Here is a 19,677-nt window from a genome sequence, read left to right as displayed (position 1 = left end):
TAGTATCTGGGTATGTATGCATTTTTCTAGGATTTTGGCCAGGGGGAGAGTAAAGCAATGGGTCTGTAGTTATGAAGTTCAGTGGAGGTCCCACCTTTATATATGTATATAAGAGCAAGGTGCTGTTTTACTGTATTGTTATGTATTCCTGGTATCCAATCTAGATTCACTAAAGTATAAATTTTCTTATTAAGTTCAACTGTGACAAGACAAAACATTCCTTTATTATTTTTATAAGTACTGGCAATCTTTGGGCAAGGCAAAGTATTATTTTACACAATAGCTACTCCTCTTTTCTTTTGAAGATGTTCTGAACTTAACTAATGTTGAATATGATTTAGTATCTAATCTAAACATACTTTCTGACATCATATGAGTTTCTTGTAAAATTATTAATAGGGTTTTGTGTAATTTAAGATATTTGAATAAACTTCCCCTCTTATTTGAGTTATTTAATCCATTGACATTAATAGAAATACTCTTTAATGAAGTCATAAGGAGTTAAATTTGTAAAAAGAGCATATTTTGACCAAAAACATATCTTATAGTTAAGAATTAAAGGAATATGTAGGAAAACTTTAGACTGACTGCATACTAATAAAGATGACAATTTTGAGTGTATTACCATATCCTTACTTTGTATTGTGAAGAATGTCAAAAAAGGCTGTAAGAAACTATTATAACATAAGCTAGTAACATCATAACCACCCTTAACCATCCTGGAGTATAATACTCTTAATCCGAGTGACATATAATCACTCAAATTAACCTCTTGTCTAGTAACAATCTCTGATCAGCATCTGTCTGAGAGAAAAATTTCCGATCTAAATAAATCAGGCTTAGCTTCTATAGAAAATCAAGATCTCTAATATCATTAAATTAGTAACAGAAAAAGTATGCAAAAGGCAAATATGATACAGTTTTAAAAAGTATCACTTTGAAGATTAGCAGTATTAAATATTTTCTATTAACATAGGTAAATACTCCTGTTTCAATGACCTTTAAGTGAAAGAAACTATCACCAAAAAGATTGTATACACATATCTACCTTCATTATTATATTAAGTAGGTACTATGTGTCTATGAGAAAATGACAGCTATACTAGAAGTAAGTTTAAATTCTATTAGTCTTACTATGAATCTAGATATTGATAACAAGTAACCATAACATATAGTTGATATGATTGCAAAATTACAATAATGATAAAACATTTTATAAATAATATGCTGAACAAAAACACCCTATTGCAGCCAAAGGTCATCCCGTAGACAAAAAATATATTTACTGAAACAAAAATCCTGGGAATAGACCACCACGAAGACAACGTCCTTATTTTATTGATAAAGGAAATAAAAAATAATAAATAAAAAAATAAAATAAAAGTACAAGAGCTCTGTTAAATGATGAATGCTTTCGGCTCTTCAGCCTTCATCAGATCTAAAAATGAACTCTCTTAACTTAGTTTAAAAGGACATTCCCATCCAATCAAATACTTGCTATCAAATGACTCCCAGTCATATAAAAGAGAAACACACATCTCAAATTCAACTTAGCACTGTGACTTTTTTGGAAGTGCTTACTAATGTAAGCTTAATCAATTTAGCTTAGTTTAGTTTTTAATGTATCTCAGCTACAATTGAGTAATGAACAGATGAATATTCTAAACAAAGGGCTAAGTTTTATACCCTCTTTTCACTCTAATTTAAGTGAATTTAGTTTAGATATTAAATGCTTCTTTCAAAACATTACATTGAAAAGCATCTTTGGTAACTATCAGCAGACAAACATCTCCCATTTTAAAAAACCCAGCACATTCATGACAGTGAATCCACCGAATGTTGAGCTATTTGGTCGGCTGTGTGAAAATTAAATTTATATGCATAGAAAGCAAGGAAGATACAACCAGCATTTTCATAACATGATGCCAAGAGAAAGAGCAGTGCTGAATGAACTTAAGGAGAATGATAACATCGTAATTAAACTGGCAGACAAAGGTGGCACCATTGTTGTTATGGATTCAACATGGTATGCCAGTAGAATGAAACTAATGTTAAGTGATACACAGACATATGTTAGACTTATTAAAAGAGAAGTAACTTCTATTATAACTAGAGTGACTGACACTTTGGATGAGTTCTTATTAAATGGGCAGCTGAGCAAAGAATTCTTTGATTTCCTTAAAGTAGACCATCCTATTATTCCTACCAACAGTGGTCTACCCAAGATCCATAAGAACTTGGACAACCTTTCCTTACACCTGATTGTTGCTGGACGGGATTGGGTGACAGAACCATTATCAGTCTATGTGGAAGACTTCTTAAAACATCATGTGAGACAAACTGAGATGGTTCTGAGAGATACAGGTGATTTTTTGAATGTCTGCATGTTTCCATAGATGCTCAACGAATTCTGAAAGAGGTACTTCTTGTGATTATGGACATTTGCAATCTTTTTACTGTTATACCTAACCAATATGGAATTGAGGCTATCAGAATGTATCTGGCAAGCGTAGATGTAAGGAATGATCTTGTATGTGATCTTCTGGAGCTTATACTCAAATCTAATACCTTCACCTATGGTGGTGATTACTATTTACAGAATTGGGGTGTGGCAATGGGAAACCCTCATGCCAACAGCTACTCTAATCTTGTGTTGGCACAATGGGAGAAGACTAAATTTCTTAATGAAGTAAATCCTTGGCTAGCTAAGCTTTTAAGATTTTATGGAAGTTTTGTGGATGATGTTTTCATCCTTTGGGATGGGAATGCTCAAGATCTACTTGACTTTTGGGAATACTTGGATGGAACTACTGATTTCCTTAGATTCACTGTCAACTATTCAAGTACGGAAATTGATTTTTTGGATGACAGGCTTACCCATGATATTCACATGGGCATAAGTACATCCATTTATCGTAAATAGACATGGAAGAATCATTACCTACATAGAAATAGCATGCACCCCCATCATATTTTTAAGAATATGCTGGAAAATCAAATTATTAGAATATCAAGACTCTGCACAAGGAATGACAATCTAATACAAGAAACTGAAAAGATACAAAATATTTTACAAGAAAGAGGATATTTGAAAAAAGAAATTGTCATAAGATCTAATAAGTTTAATAATATTAGAGAAACAAATGGATGTCCATTCTTTAGAAAGAAAGATGTAATGGAATATAGAACTGGTAGAGATGTTTCTAACTCTAATGGTACCCTCAAATGTATGTTGACCTACAGTTCTGATTCTAAGTTGGTCTGTGACACTATACGTAAATATTGGTCTGTGTTGACAGAGAATGATAAAATAAAAGAGATTGTAGGAGAAGCACCACGATTCATGTACAAAAATAAAAAGAACCTAAAAAGGATGTTGTGTCATAAGGATGGTGTCATTAAAAAATTTGGAGTCCAAACATATAAGAAAGGCACATGTAAAGCATGCCCTTATATCAACACAAGTAATTGTTTTACACATCCTGTCTCAAACCAACCTTTTCATCTTTCTGGACATGCCACGTGTCTTTCTCATGACTTGTTTTTTCTCGATAGCTGCAGACATTGTACCCCTTTCTATGTAGGTAAAACAAATCAATTATTTAAGATCAGGATCATGCAACATCTACGGGACATCAGCAAAGCGGATACTAAGAATGCCTTAGCCAGCCACATTATACAGTTCCCAGACAACTCATTTATTTTTATGGTATTAGACCTCATCACGCCCAATCCACATGGTGGAGACCTTAAAAATCTCACAGAGGTACGGGAAACTGAGTGGATAATAAATTTAAGAGCTGACAGATATCCAGGCTTAAATAATGTCATGCCACTGAAGTCTGTGTTAAAAAATAGATGTTTTAAGCTAAATTGATTAAGCTTACATTGGTAAGCACTTCCAAAAAAAGTTGCAGTACTAAGTTGAATTTGAGATGTGTGTTTCTCTTTTATATGACCGGGAGTCATTTCATAGCAAGTATTTGATTGGATGGGAGTGTCCTTTTAAACTAAGTTGAGAGAGTTAATTTTTAGATGTGATGAAGGCTGAAGAGCCGAAAGCACTGATCATTTAACAGAGCTCTTGTACTTTTATTTTATTTTTTATTTATTATTTTTTATTTCCTTTATCAATAAAATAAGGACGTTGTCTTTGTGGTGGTCAGTTCCCAGGATTTTTGTTTCAGTAAATATATTTTATAAATAATATATTTTCATATAAGTAAGGAACTGATAAATTATACATAACTAAATCATAAATACATGTAAATTAATATTCTAAAACTTTCATATTTGTGTTTCTTAAAATGATAATCTAATGGTATAAAGGAAGAAATTATAACTAATGATCTACTAGTGAAGGCATGGATTATTCTTATTTGTAATAACTTAAATAATTGTATTTACTTTAATTGTGTTTTTGCTTTAATAATGATCTTGTAAGAGTAAGTGAGGTGTTAATAAAAATTATTTCTAAATGATTGCTAAGAATATAAGGAGTAATTTAGTTTTCATCCATAGCATAAATGGTTTGATGACAATGTTGCTCTCACCAGTTCAAACCATCAATGCAATGTGCTATTTCTTTTCCTTATTCATTTTAGTCCCAGATTATTGTCTAGATTTTGAGTTCATAGTCATCATCGTTCTACTTGACTATGTTCATCCAGACCCTTGTGATGTTATTAATCCTTTTAAGTTGCTGTGAGAAATTATTTTGCTGCTTATTAAAACACATAAACAGGCAGTTATATTTGCATACAATACAATCACAATAAATTTGTCACAAGTTATAATCATTAATCACACTCTTAAATACTCAAGACAGTTAGTGAAGTAGTGTTAAATAGGTATTCACATATTGAATATTGGAAAATTACATCTTTAAAACCTAAAGGGCTAATGAACTCTTTATTTGTACTGAGTTGTTCTTTTGTTCTTTTTTATCCTCTCTCTCTATCTCGTCCTCCCTATTCCTTTTCTACTCTTTGTTCCCTCCCTTTCAGAAGATAGACTTCTGTTAATTAGATAGATAAACTTATTTTTCTAACATTCTCATAATCGAAACAAATAAAAAGTTACTGTATATATGTAACAAGGCAAAATTTATAACAGAATGAAGAAGTATTAAACTGAGTAAGGAGATTTCTCAGTTTTAATCAGTATGATACAACATATATAAAATGAATCATTGGAGAGGCATACTATAAAAGAGTTCAGTACTATTAAAAATAAATAAATAAACAGAATAGAACCATTCAGATATTTAGTTAACTACATATCTATTGGCCTATAAAAAGTAATATATATTTGATGATCTTGTAACAGGGTGTTTCTAAATATTTAACATTTGTTTCATGTAAATTGCTTTTGGTGCTGTTTTATCACTGCAACCAGATGTTTGTGGCTGTAAAATTCACATAGTACATGTGTAACATAGGAATGACATGCTGTAAGGTGACCTTCCAAGCCCATATTGCGGTTAAAGAAATTTGTTAAATGATAATGTCGGATTAATTACAGCAGAAGGAAAAAAAAATTCAGTGACTTCTATTGTGTTTGCATAAAGAAGTAGTCTCACACTCAAACCTCGGAAGTATTCAGATTTCACATATGATTCATCTTCCTGTTACTCAATATTCTTCCAAGCATCTTTGGTTTTTATGATTACAGCCCATGAAAAGTTAGATGGAAGATTGAGTATCTGTCCTTTGCCAAGGATGTAAATAAGGCTACTGGATTTGTATCACAATATAGTATTTTGGAGCTCACTGAAACAATGATGAACGTCACTTACAATCATAAAATTTTATTATTTCTCAACTTTCTTAGACAAACCTACTGTGGCACAGCACTACTTTGTTGTGTGCCTAACTCCATTAAAGTTGCAAAAGGGGTTTTGCTAACACACAAATAATTATGACGCTTTGCACTCTATTTGTGTTAATACCTAAGCTCAGTTGCTTTTTTGAAGCATTCGAGTGTTCTGAAGCCTCTGACGCTTTGCTTCCGGTTTAAGGATCTGAGGTTTTCATGGCAACAATCATGTTATAACTAGAGGGAGATCGTCCAGATTAGAAGACCGTTCATGATGTATGTCCTGAGCTGGAGCTGATTAACAGCAGGCTTTCAAATTTTCAGCGAAAATAGTGAGTAAAAGACTCTTTTAACTTTAGGATAACTCGAGCCGCTGATGCCACTCACAACTAGTGATGTAACGGTCCCTGTCTGTTCAGCAATCAAGAAAGTCGTTGCAAATCCGCAAATACTTCAAAATGGCCTCTCCAGACAAGAGGCCATTAGTATAGACAGAGCTGAAGAGAAGTGCTGTTACTCTAAGCACATCTTGGCCATGCCCCCCAGTGAACAACTATCTTAACAGCATCCAAATCTGGATGAAGAGCAAAGGACATTTTCTCAGTAACACAGGAGCAAAGTCAGATAAATCTTAATAACACCATTTTAACATGGCACAAAACAAATCAGGGATTGGGGTATCTGAGTCAGTACTTGCATTGCTAAAAATGTTATGGCAGTTGGAAGAAAATATCAACAGAAGTCGCAGTTTATATTCAAAGCAGCTTCATATAGGGACCCTGTTTTGCCTACCAAACTTTGTAAAACAATAATTTATTCTACATTAGAATGCAGTTCCAAATTTTGCTGTTGCAAAAATAGTAAATGACACTTGGTTGGGCTTATTCGATTCAAATTTATTAAATGGATACCAGCCAGTCTAGGAATGGATTAAAGTACTAGTCTTTTGTATATGAAACTGTATATCTGAAATGGCATATCATATTTTACCAATACATAAAGGGTAGGCTTTGAGTTGCTTTAGAGCTTTTATTTGTGATGTTTTGAGGGTGACGTTAACGTTACAATTGCACTCTAACCCATAACTTGATAGACCTAATGCCCCTATCCAAGGAAAATATGTATAAATGTTTTTTATTGCTGTCTACACTTTTTAAATACTCAACCACCAGTCCCACTTTGGACGTTCTCCTTACTAATCTCCTTTAAAAAACAGATGGAATCCAAGGTTGGTTTAAGGCCTTATCAATCTACAGTGTGTGATCATGTATTCTGTAAAGGCCTTTGGACCTGAACATATGGCCATTTATACCTGTATACCTATAAATCAATAATCCTATAATCCTCTTTTCTAGAATTTGAGACATCTGCTTATATTATTTTACTATTCATTTTTCTTAAAGAAATTTTGTAATAGGGATTTTCTGTCTAGGACTCCACTAGAAAATGGTTCTTTTCAGCGGTCCTTTCCCAGATAGATTTAATAGACATGAAAAAATGCACACAAAACAAAAAAATTAACTATACATGTTTTCTTTCCTCATGAAATATGTATGCACTTTCAACTCATACTAAAATTAAAATGTTAAATTAGAGCCAAAACACAGCAAAACATAGCAATTGCTTTGGGAGGGACACTTACACTTTTTTACAATAGCTGCAATGTTCTTTGCTCTTTTGGGAAAAGAAATTTTATAGGGAAGTTTTATCACTTCAGCCATCTCATCCTTCTGCTCTCTTACCTTAGTAATTAATTATCTGTTAATATCTAGTTCATGGCTCGCATCTATCCATCTTCACTATCTTCCACTTCCAACCCATCCCCTTTTTCATTTCAACATGTCCTTACATCTTTTATCAAAAAACTACTACTCAAGCTTAACCATGCTCATCATCTGTAGATAATCTCCCCCAGAATACCTAAAACGTGCTGCTGATGCCATAACCTATCATATCAGTATTCTTATTAACAGATCCATAGCAGAATCCCATGTTCTAGACCTATGGAAAAGATCTTACATAATCCCACTGCATAAAGGTGGCAATTCAAGTGAAGTAACAGATTTTGGACCTATTGCCATACTCTCTCCCTATCCAAAATTCTTGAAAAGTGTACTCACTGTCAACTATAGAAATGCCTCCTACAGAATAACCCCATCTCTAATACCCAGCATGGCTTCTGACCTGGCCACAGTGCATCCACAGCTCTATCTTTCACTGATAATGTAAATAAAACAAGAGACTCTAGCAAACTGATATAAGCTTTATTTCTTGAACTCTCTAAAGGTTTTGATATGGTCCCTCACTCTAGACTTCTCTCTAAACTCCCCAATCTGGGCATTTCATCCCCACTATTTAGTGTGGTTTCATAGCTAACAAACAGTAGTCAGTAAAATGGCAAGGGGCTACCTTATCCTGTTGCCTAACACAAAAGGAGTCACACAAGGATCTAATCTTGGACCTCTACTCTTTAATATATTTATCAATGACATGCACATTGTCTCTGGACAAGGTACTCTTATTCAGTACTCAAATTGCTCCACCATTATCTGCTTCTCTTCCACCCTAAAACAACTACAGCTAAAAACACAGCATACTTTCACCTCATGTGAAACATGCCTCACTACATCTCAACTCATACTCAACACAAACAAAACTAAGCTTTTGCTTTTCACTCCCATATCACTTACCCCTGACAAAACATCATTCAAAATATTTTCTTTAAAGAAAACTAAAAACTGAAATAGAACCCAAACCAAATTACTAGGTGTGACTATTGATGACAATGTAAAGTTTGACCTGCACGTTCAAAGTAGCATCAAGAAAACTCATCAGAAACTTGGCTTATTATACAGGAATAAGCATTTTCTGAATACTCCTGATAAAATCACACAAGACAAATCATACCTCCTACCCTCTCTGCTTTACAGAGCCCTAATTCTGAACAACCTACAAACCACCCTAAAAGCCATGCTAGAAAGCTGCTATAATAAAAAATTGCAAAATTCACATTGAACATTAAATGCACAACACAAGTGGCTTGTAATCTTTCCAGGCTTCTCTCCTACATTCAACTAATAACCTCACATAATATTATTCACAAGCCCCTGTACTGTCCAGCCATCAGTCATATACTTGACCTGCACATCCCAAACAGAAATCTCAGGTCCAGAGACAAGCAGCTCCTCACCATCTCCAAACTCTCCACTTCTTCTGGACAGAGTCTCTACTCCTACTCTATTGCTAAAACTTGGAACTCCCTACCTCTTAACATCAGAATAGTAACTCATTTTTCTTTCTTCAAATCCTTATTAAAAGAATACTTAAGCAAATCATGAATATGCTCTTGTTCCCATCCAGGATGAAACTGACTTTGCCTATATTCTTTGTACTCTGTCCCTCCTTGGTAGCTCTCTCGGCTGTTTCATTCACAACTCATCTCTCTCTTTCACTCTCTCACTTTCTCTGCTCTTCTGTCTCCTTCTCCGTGCTGATCTAGCCTTTCTCCTGTGATCACGTCTTTAAAACTTAAAATTTTAGCACTGTGTCTTCCCTCCCTGCTTGAACTATGTATCCTCTTGCCTCCTGTCCTCTCATATTACCCCCTTTCCCTCCCTCTAGCAGGTCTATCACATTATCTGACTGTAGTTTACCCCTTCATTTGTCCTTTTTAAAGTACTCAACACTTAACCAATTATTAACTTCAACGCACAATCTCTTTCTCTTAACACCCCCCTCTCTTTTGCATCTTTACATTAAAAGACTGATCTAGAATGCCATCTCTATCACTAGATTGTACTACATCATTAAAACTGTACTGTAATATCTTTCATACCTTAAGAGGATGTATTGTATTACCTGCCTCTCACTTGTCTTACTGTAACTGCTTTATTGTACTGTACTACCTTCATCTTACAAGTTTTACTATAACTTTAATTATTTCATTTGTACTTTATGTTTGGTTTATTCTGTATTTAGATTTTTTATCATGAAGCTTTTCTCCCTGGGCCTGTGCTGAAAAGGAGCTTTTTTTGGCCCAGTCAGACATTCCCAGTAAACAAATGGCAAATAAATAAACCTATCACCAGGAGAATGAAAAAAATCCTGCACAGAAACACACACACACACACACACACACACACACACACACACACACACACACACACACACACACACACAGATAGATAGACAGATAGATAGATAGATAGATATAGATATAGATATACACACAAATATATGGTTCCCTATCAGTTAATCAAGTTTTCAGAAACTTAAACTCCATATGATTGAGACCATATGATCAAGTTTTTGAAAAATCAAAGCTTTTGAATGAAGATTGTGGTACAGCAAGGATCAGAAAATTGACCCTTTTTCTGACTGCAGTGTGATCTCAGAGTTGGTATATATAATTTGCAGGGTGTGTGAGGGGCACAGCCCCCACATGGGGGGTGCAGGGTGGGGTGCCCCCTGCAAAAACCTAAAAAAGATAGATTTTTTTTGATGTTCAAGTTTTCAGAAAGTCAATCATATGGTCTGTTCAATATTTGTTTTCGAGCTTCCGAAAATATATTATATATATATATATATATATATATATATATATATATATATATGTGTGTGTGTGTGTGTGTGTGTGTGTGTGTGTGTGTATGTTTGTGTGTTTATATATATATATATATATATATATATATATATATATATATATATATATATATATATCACTTGCTCTCTCTTATTCTCCCACTTTCTCTCTCTCGCTCTCTCTCTATAAATATATATATATATATATATATATATATATATATATATATATATATAGATATATATAGATAGATATATATATATATATATATATATATATATATATATATATATATATATATATATATATATATATATATATATATATATATATATATATATATATATATATATATATATATATATATATATATATATATATATATATATATATATATATATATATATATATATATATATATATATATATATATATATATATATATATATATATTTACATTTATATTTATATATACATGTATTCTTATTGCTGTCTATTAAATGGTGGTGTTTCTTGAGATTACTTAATATCCATTTTCAGCTCTAGGTGATACTTTCCCCTTTTGCTTTTCTGAAGGGTTCGTAAAAGTAAAGAGCTGTCAAACTTAGTCCTTTTGTTTCTTATGTATTCTGTTAGTGGCCAGCAATAAGGAACTGAGCAGATTACAGAGAGTTATTGTTATAAGAATCCACATATGTCCTTTATGGATTGTATCTACTGTCTCTAGATAAAGTATGTTTCAGTAGAGTGGTATATCTCCTTGGCTGTTAAGGGCTCTTTTCAGCATGATCCTAATACATTTGATGACATTCAGAGTCTGAAAGTCCATCATTATTCAGAAATTTATAGAAAGTGCTTATTCTACCAATGTCAATGGATTTACTGCACATCTGCAAGTCAGATGGCATCAAAAATACTCAGTCTAGGGATCTAAACCTGTTCTGAAACATGAACTGAACGGTTTGGAAGGACAAGTATATCTTGCAAAGGATATCACTGATCTGGAACAGACTCCCCATCCACATAAAACAAAGTTCTTCACTGTCCCCTGTACTTATAATGGAGAGAGACAGCTTGTAAATGCTTTAGCACATGTGTGAGTCCCCTCAAATTATCTATGGTATAGTTTGTGTTATTCTCATTAGGAGTAATATATAACTGTCGACTGTGGTATGCATAAGGCCAGTCTCTAACCAAATGGGATAGGATAATTCAAGCACAAAATGGAAACTGACAGTCTCAAAGTGATCCACAAGGGCAGATAGCCTTGTACTTACCTATGAACCACAGAATGATGTAGGACTCTATAATATTATTTGTTGTTTTTTTTTTTGATTGTTTAATTTATAACTTGCTTTTCAGGATACATCACTGATCCAAGTGAACCCATTTAAGGCTCAGCCTGGCAACTATATTCAGAAAAATGCCTAGATACAGTGAAAAATTTGCATGCATTTAGGCATTAATATTATGTAATTAAATCCAGTTGATCAATTACATAAATATATCAAATATATAAAAGAAAGGTATTGCTATGTTTCAGATAAACTGAAGAACCAATATTCTTACACGGAAACTCGATCAGTCCAAATCAGTCCAACCAAGGAACTTCTCAAATATACCAATTATTAGACACACAATTCGTTGACCTAGGTTTCGTCTTGAACTTATACAGACTTCATCAGAACTAACACATCATACTGAAACCACTTCCCTTTATAACACTCCCAGGTTAATTGATTAATTACACTCCCACAAAATTAAAGACACATACCCATCAGACCATACATATACCTAAAGTTTCTGCCATAACATTTGTTTTTATCTAGACATTTTGTAACTTATATTCTTGGATTAACAAATCAAATTATTTTATTATTCATTTTGTACTGATTTTATCTTACATATTTTTATATGTTTATTTGTATGTAATATTATAGTATGTTTTTATTCATGGTTTTAGCTTATATAGGTTTTTAGGTATATGTATGGTCTATGAGTATGTGTCTTTAATTTTGTGGGAGTGTAATTAATCAATTAACCTGGGAGTGTTATAAAGGGAAGTGGTTTCAGTATGATGTGTTAGTTCTGATGAAGTCTGTATAAGTTCAAGATGAAACCTAGGTCAACTTGTCTACAATTGTGAATTGTGTGTCTAATAAATGGTATATTTGAGAAGTTCCTTGGTTGGACTGATTTGGACTGATCGAGTTTCCGTGTCAGAGTATTGCTATGTTTGCCAGTGTACTATCATTTAAAGTTAAGAACATGGAATAAGGTATTTGCAAATGTGGCCAAGATATTGCAATGACCAGGAAATAAATAAAGAATTTGATGATATATTTAGAGAAAAAAGGTTACACCGAAAGCAAGTAAGTGTTGATTTAGGTAATGAGAGATAGATGACACATAGTTGGGGAAAGGGGACAGAGCTTGTAGTTTTAATAAATAGAGGAAGTAAAACTTTGCAGTGAGAAGATGCTAGGAATATAGAGGGGTATAAAATGGCCCTCTATGTAGTGATTAAACAATTTATGGTCATAACCCATAGGTAAGTATGTGATAACATGTAAAATGTGTGGATGTTAAGCGTCTTATAAAAGTGCATTTCCAAGCCAGCCCAGAGTCAATGGAGTAGGGTTCTATGGGGTGAGGGGGCTCAGGGATAGGATGAATCTGTAGGCCATCTCTCTTGCCTGGATGTTTGGTGTAATGAACTCCAGCACTTGTGTACCCTGTTTTGGAGTCCAAGAATCTAACAGGTCATCTTATCTTAATGCAGAGGGCAATTACCATGTCTTGATGAGTTTGTACTAGCACCTCCCACAGCTAGGTAAATAATCAGGTACCATGAGTGGTCCTAACTGGATTTCTCACTCTCCAGCCTAGTGCAGAGTTATTATTGAGATCAACATCCTGAAAATTTAAGGATACCAGTGCAGCAAAATGTTACATCTGGTAACCTAATAGTGTTAATTGGAGGATCTCTAAATGAGTGAGAAGGGAAGACAAAGGGAAACAACTCAAATAAAAAAAATGAATTCCTTACGATTGGAATGACAACTTCCATTCTTAATTCATCTGGTACTTGCCTTGAAGAATGACTGGGTTGGTGAACTCTATCTCAAGAGATCAGTTGGCCTAATTGGGGTGGGTGGAAGTAATAAGTTAGATAGTCAGCCTAGGTATTAGACCAAGAAGACAGGAAAAGAAAAAAATTGGCTGCATGGATCCCCATAGTCTGTTAGTGAGCAGCTTTGCTCATGTATCTTTAACTGACATAGACCAGGTAAAGCAAGTATGCCATAATGTATAATTCTTTTATGGCAATGTTAATAACTGCAATTCTTAGTTAGCTACAAATGAGAATACCTAGTAATTTGATTATCTAGTGTTGTAGGGTAACTGATTTCTGGTCTTCATATAAAAATGTATTCATTAAACTTGGTCCACTGGTACAAAAGTAGTCACTAGGTTTGAAGTGCTGCTCCACTAAGGAGCCTAGCTCATATTTACAGTTGATTCAAGCACTGTCTGGTTAAGTGATTTACTCAAGGTCATAAAGAAGCAAGAGGCAAATGAAGACTTAGGAAATTAAACCCTGTACCAGAAGAACCATACCTCAAGATGTTAATCCTCTACACAAACTGTTAGACCCATGGTCACGTTTGGGATACTGACAACCAACTATCAGTTATGAGCCAAGAAATCTGTAGGACTACTCAGAAATGATGGTATAACATGTCACTCTGCTAGTACATACCAGTGAAGGCTTGGTACAAGAAAAGGAATACTTAACTATATCAAAGGGAGCATTAAACTGAAAACTGTTACATGCATGATGACTGAAAAAAAATAGAAAATGGAGCAGATATCTCATTCTATAGAAGCTGTAGATCAATATGTATGCACATCTTTAAGAAGTTTTCTAGGGGTTTGGACAAGTGTATAAATACTGAGCACATGCAAGCCTGACTGCCATTTTTGTAGTAAGCTGTTAAGGTGTAAGCATGTATGTAATGGTCTATCAGTTAATCAGTTTGTTTATATTTTGTACTGCTGCATTCCATCCTGATGTGTTTCTATGTAATAAAGCATGTAAATGAAGTACCCCGCCTGTTTGTCTTTAATGGGAAACAAGACGAGTGACATGGTCTCAGACTGAGATCCAGAAATCCAGATTCCAGACCAAGAAGGCACTCAATTAAAGGTGGAGAAATATAGGGGAATGGCTCATCCCTACTGCAAGTATAATTCACAAAAACAGGTCAGAAATGTATTTCAGGTATGAAAGCTTACTTAAATTATCTATTATTCATAAAATATAAAACTAAGCACTCAGAACGTTCTAAACAAATGTTTTAAGTAAACAAAATATTCAAAACTGCAACATATTGAAATAATATTCAATTAACTAAGGAAAATGTTTGAAGTAAAATCCAAATTAAATAGAATGAATAAAATAAAAGAAAATGACTGCATTTTTTGAAGTACCTCATAGGACATACTTTTTTGCATTTTCCTAAAGCTATTCAAGATATCTGAGGTGTATGAAGTGTTTGCATACTTGTGCAGTATTACAGTACAGTTATTTCACAAAATACAGCCATTTCAGAGCATGTTTCGCAAAGTATAGTATTTTGAAGAGTTTATTGTGCGTTTGAATGTTATTACAAGTACTGGCTGTGTGTGCATGTTTGAATATAATTACAACCACAATTTTTTTCAGTGTGTTTGAGCATACTTTGTTGGCATGGCAGATGGATTTCGGAAACCAGGCACACTTGTCTAATATTGCAGAGAATTAAAGAGCGTTTGAGTAAGAGTATGATATTTTCATACAAGCTGCATTTTCTGATAAAGATGACCATACAAAGGCATTTTTTCTGCTTAATTTAGCTGGTTCATAAGCCACAACAAAAGAGCATTCATTTGTCTATGCACCTGCTGTCTTTGCAGGGGAGGGGGAAACTGCCATATAGTGGTACCGGCTGAGTCAATGGAAGACCCTGAGTGCTTAAAATGTAAATTTAGAGAAATGTGTAACCCCCAAATTAGTATTACAGTGGAAAGGCACTTCTTTTACACAAGTGATTAAAACCCTGGGGAAAAGATTGCAGCATATATAACTGACTTAAGAAGCAAGGCTAAAATGTGCAGATTTGGTGATTCAAGGGATGAGTTGATAAAAGACAGACTTGTGTGTGATATTAAAGATGATGCTGTGAGAAAGATTTTGCTTTGTGACAGTGATTTAACTTTGAATAAGGCCATTGAGATTTGTCAGATAAATGAGCTTACAGAAAAGCACACAAGTATGCTTATAAATGAGAAATGCATGCTTCCAGTATCTTCTAGTACTTGTGTTGACAGTATGCAGCATGTGGTTAAAAGAAACAGACCCAAACACATGGCAGTAACTGTAAGCCCTGCAAGAGTCACTGGAAAACCCTGTACTTTTCTAGCAAATTCCAGAGTGCACAGTCTCAGTGAAGCACAAGAGTGAGTCAGCAAACTCAAAGTATGTACCTCTACCCAGTTTCATAGTAAACTGTCATAACTGTGGTACAAAACATGAGCCCAAAAGAGAAAAGTGCTTAGCTTTTGGGCAGCAATCCCACAAATGCGTTAAGTGGAATAATTTCAAGAGGTTTTGTAAATCAAATAAGGTTCAGTAGTGCTTTCATGTTACTTTGCTGGGAACAGCTATGACTTACAATTTTACATGGTCCAAAGGCATGTACAGTCATTATTAGGCCCCAGATACAGTTTAAAAATGGGACTGCTTTCATTTAATAAGGAATTCCACCATGTTAGCTTGAAAGACCACTGTTTAAACTTCAGCCAGACTATTTTGTTCTACTTATGCTGATCCTTTTGAAGACAAACTAGGCAAACTCCCACTTGTGTATGCCATGATGTTAGACCCTGATGTCAGTCCAGTTGTCAGGCCAGCCCAGAAAGTTCCAGTACCTATGCAGAACATAGTCAAAGCCCAGCTATATATGATGGTGCAGCAAGGTGTAATTTGTCCAATAGAACAACTAACTGAATGGGTATCCTCCATGGTCATAGCTCATAAGAAAAGCTCAGATGATATCAGAATATGTATTGATCCATGAGATTTGAACAAAGCACTGAAAAGACCTCATCATCCAATGTGTACATTCGAAGAAGTCATTGCTCTTATGCCAAATGCCACTGTTTTTTTTTCTGTCTTAGATGCAAAGAGTTAATTTTGGCAAATTTTGCTTCATCAAAAATCTTCATTGCTAACCACTTTCAGTACTCCTTTTGGCAGGCACAGATTTTTGAGAGTGCCATTTGGGATAAATTCTGCCAGTGAAGTATTCTAGCATGCAATGGAACAAAGTTTTTCTGAGTATCTGTATGCTATTATAGTAGATAATATTCTAGTAGGAGGTAATGGTAAAGCTGAGAATGACAGAAACCTCAAGAAAGTTCTGGAAAGAGCATGAGAAGTGAATCTTAAGCTGAACCCTCAAAAGTGCAAATTCCGCCTATTGAGGTGAATTTTAAGCTGAATCCTCAGAAGTGCAAATTCAGGCTTTGAGAAGTTACTTATGTTGGTCATTTGTTTATCAGTTCAGGTTTATGACCAGATCCATCCAAGCAAACAGCAATTCTCAAGATGCCAGCTCCAGACAATGCTCAAGCCCTACAACACTTTTTGGCATGATTAATCATCTAGGCAAGTTCATTCTGGACTTGAACCAACTATCAGCACTGCTTAGAGAGCTGACATACAAAGATGTATCTTGGTCATGGTTGGAACAACACTAGAGAGCATCTGATGTCCTGCAGCATAGAATTGCCAGTCCGCCAACTCACAGATAATATGATGTTCACAAACCAGTTACTCTTTCTTATAATGCTTTGAAATTTGGTCTTGGTATAGTCATTGTTAAAGAGGGCAGACCATTAGCCTATGCATCTGGAACTCTTACCCAAACTGAAATGCTGTTTGCTCAGATAGAAAGACCTCTTAGCAATTTTATTTGCATATTTGAGTAGTTTCATGATTATATTTATGGTAGATCGTGTCCAGATATAGACTGACCACTGACCTCTAGTTACTACTTTGAAAAAGCCAGTGAATACAGCTCCTGCAAGATTACAACAAATGATGCTTAAATTGCAAAAGTACAATTTCAATCTTGTTTTACACAAAGGAAAACATCTTTATCTTGCTGATACATTAACCAGATTGCCAGAAATATCACTCACTGAACAGCATGAAAATGAAAACTTGATTTTAAAAGTCATGGAAGTGAGAAATTTTTCTTCCACATGTCTTGATTAGCTTAGACATCATACAGCCGCAAACCCAGTTCTTCAAACTCAACCACTTTATCAGTAAAGGATGGCCTTCAAAGCAATCTTGTTTACCAGTAGAAGTACAAGCTTATTTTCCTTACAGAGATGATATTTTATTTGACTATGGTATCATTAACGAAAGGTCCAAAGTAATTGTTCCAAAGTCCTTGCAACAAGTATATTACTATTTTGCATTGTGGCCACCAGGAACTGATTCTACCAAAACAAGTGAGAGGACTAGTATTTTTGGCCTTCTGTGTCACAGGAAATAGAGTACTTTCATCTTACATTCTTAATATGTAATAGTACAAAAATCAACAGAAAGAACCACTTCAGCTAAACCAGATTCCTGAACTACCAGCAATTCGATGGTAGCTACAGATATTTTTGAATGGAATGGTCTACATTACTTGGTGTTAGTAGAATCTTACTACAACTGGTTCAGGATTGACCTACTTCCAAATCTAGTGTCCAGTACTGTCATTACTAAGATAAAGTATCATTTTGTAGTCCATGGTTGTCTGCACAGTTATTTCTGACAATGGTACACAGTTTACAAGCCAACAGTACAAAAGACTTGCTGAAGAGAGGGACTTTCCTCATGTTACAAGTAGCCCTGCATACCTCCAGTCAAATGATTTGTAGAACGTGCAGGTTCTAAGTGGCAAAACTATTGCTAGAAACAGTCAAAATGAGACAATAGTATGTTTTCTTGAATCTTTGAATCTCAGAAATGTTCCTCATGGTAAACATCTTGGTTCACCTGCATAGAGACTTCTGTCAAGGACAATGCAGAACCACACCACCAATTAATAGTTCATTACTGGTTCCATGTTAAACTCCATACAATTAAATTAAATTAAAAATACGCTAGATGAGATTAATTGTGTATGTTATGTATCACATTTTATGTTTTGTGGTATATTTTTATGGAATTTGTATAAAAATTATGCTGCCGTATTTCAGGAAGTAAGATGTTGTCACTTCCTGTTTTATTTAATATAAATTGTATATTTTACTTGGGTATTTTATCTCTGATGAAGCCACGGTGTTCCGTGGCGAAAACGCTCTGTTTGTGGATTTATTAAAGCGTTAAGATTTTAAGCAGCTGCTTTGCGTAGTTTCTGCAAAACAAGGTTCCTCGTTTGGTGTTATTTGGTTGGTTATTCTAGCTTTGTTTGAGAATTAAAGAGTGTTTGAGTAAGAGTATGATATTTTCATACAAGCTGCATTTTCTGATAAAGATGACCATACAAAGGCATTTATTCTGCTTAATTTAGCTGGTTCATAAGCCACAACAAAAGAGCATTCATTTGTCTATGCACCTACTGTCTTTGCAGGGGAGGGGGGAGACTGCCATATAGTGGTACCGGCTGAGTCAATGGAAGACCCTGAGTGCTTAAAATGTAAATTTAGAGAAATGTGTAACCCCCAAATTAATATTACAGTGGAAAGACACTTCTTTTACACAAGTGATTAAAACCCTGGGGAAAAGTTTGCAGCATATATAACTGACTTAAGAAGCAAGGCTAAAATGTGCAGATTCGGTGATTCAAGGGATGAGTTGATAAAAGACAGACTTGTGTGTGGTATTAAACATGATGCTGTGAGAAAGATTTTGCTTTGTGACAGTGATTTAACTTTGAATAAGGCCATTGAGATTTGTCAGACATATGAGCTTACAGAAAAGCACACAAGTATGCTTATAAATGAGAAATGCATGCTTTCAGTATCTTCTAGTACTCATGTTGACAGTATGCAGCATGTGGTTAAAAGAAACAGACCCAAACACATGGCAGTAACTGTAAGCCCTGCAAGAGTCACTGGAAAACCCTGTACTTTTCTAGCAAATTCCAGAGTGCACAGTCTCAGTGAAGTACAAGAGTGAGTCAGCAAACTCAAAGTATGTACCTCTACCCAGTTTCATAGTAAACTGTCAT

This window comes from Protopterus annectens, chromosome 10.part0, assembly GCF_019279795.1.
Source record: "Protopterus annectens isolate FY-2018-M chromosome 10.part0, PAN1.0, whole genome shotgun sequence".
Classification (NCBI taxonomy): domain Eukaryota; kingdom Metazoa; phylum Chordata; order Ceratodontiformes; family Protopteridae; genus Protopterus; species Protopterus annectens.
This window is presented reverse-complemented; position numbering follows the sequence as displayed.